The sequence below is a fragment of the Penaeus chinensis genome, chromosome 24 (genome assembly GCF_019202785.1).
Source record: "Penaeus chinensis breed Huanghai No. 1 chromosome 24, ASM1920278v2, whole genome shotgun sequence".
NCBI lineage: Eukaryota > Metazoa > Arthropoda > Malacostraca > Decapoda > Penaeidae > Penaeus > Penaeus chinensis.
In genome coordinates this window covers 8,513,002-8,514,515 of record NC_061842.1, presented here as the reverse complement: position 1 = coordinate 8,514,515, position 1,514 = coordinate 8,513,002, and positions in this window count along the sequence as shown.

The following is a 1,514-nucleotide window of genomic DNA, read 5'->3' as shown; positions in this document are numbered from 1 at the left end:
ACACTTCAACCTTAGCTGCCCGCCTGCTGAAAAACCGCCTGCCTCCATTCAGCATTGGGAGCGACGCGGAAGAGGAGTACGTGGCGGCTTCCTTGTTCGCTAGTCATCTGCAGCATCACTGAGGTGTTGCTATTAATACGTGACACAATAATTTCTTCTTGCTCCCTCGAAATGCCTCTGTAATGTGTTTTTTTTTTCGACACGCCAAAGTAACGCAACGAGCAGCATGAGCAAACATAAGCAAAGGAATGTGAGAGTATGCACGAACAGATTAATCCCAGGCGAAGGACCTTGAGAAAGATCGCACTTGTCAGATAAAACAGGTTATTCGTCCTCCAGGAAAAACTTGCACTGATTTCACGAAGCGAAACACCGCCTCGATTTGCGACTACGTCCGCATTCATATTCCCCGGATTCTTTTAGGAAATAAATTAAAAACCACAAACAACATCTCAAGTTACACATCGCCACGAGCTGAAATACGAGTCAGGCTTAGCTCGTTTCTCTCTCTCTCTCTCTCTCTCTCTCTCTCTCTCTCTCTCTCTCTCTCTCTCTCTCTCTGTACGCGCGCGCGCGCGCGCGCGCGTGCGTGTGTGTGTGTGTATGTGTGTGTGTGTGTGTGTGTGTGTGTGTGTGTGTGTGTGTGTGTGTGTGTGTGTGTCGCACATTGCACGGTTATTAATGACGTAAGCATGCCGTGGGGCGTCATGACATTTCACAAAAAATTACAACAAATTCAAGGCTCACGCTGATATCTGCAGTTATCGTAATTAAAGTTATTACAGTTATAAAAGTTATTACGCGTCTGATATCAATTCATATATAGAGTCATACGTGCATACTATTTGGGCAGGTAACATGAAGTAAAGCAATATCATGTATCATATCCTGGGGGTTCAAAATTCTTCAGAGATACTTTAACCCAGCTATCCGTCTTCCCAGATGAAGGTCTCCGCGTGACTGAAGGTTATCTGATCACATAACTTGACACTCACAACATACTTTTCATCGCCTTAACTCACGTCAGTTCGGCAGGAAAGCAGTAATCAGAGAGGCTCGTGTTACCTGGAACCAATATTGCTTGAACGCACGCTCATCACTTTCTCTTATTTGCCTTCATTCCACAAAAGTCGATTTTCTCAGGCACGGAGACAGTATCAAATGTGCGGCCATTGAAACTGATATGAGTGCGTGAATAACACACGTAAATTTTCTTTAGAGTCAATCCGTGCAATAAAACTTCCACTAAACAATAGGCAAAAAGGACAAAAAGTTACCGGTTTCGCATGTCAGGCTTTCTCATCAGTAATAAATCTTGACAAATGCATCGCTGAACTGTGTCTAGCCCTAGACGAAGTGTCGACCTGCTAACCTCACCCGGTCATAGAAGCGACACTTCGACATGCGCAGATAGAAATACGGTTCGCCCAAGTAACAAATCAGATTAAGTTATTTAAATTGTAGCGGAGAAGGAATTTTTTCATTAGATAACCCAGATTGGATTATTGTTTCAC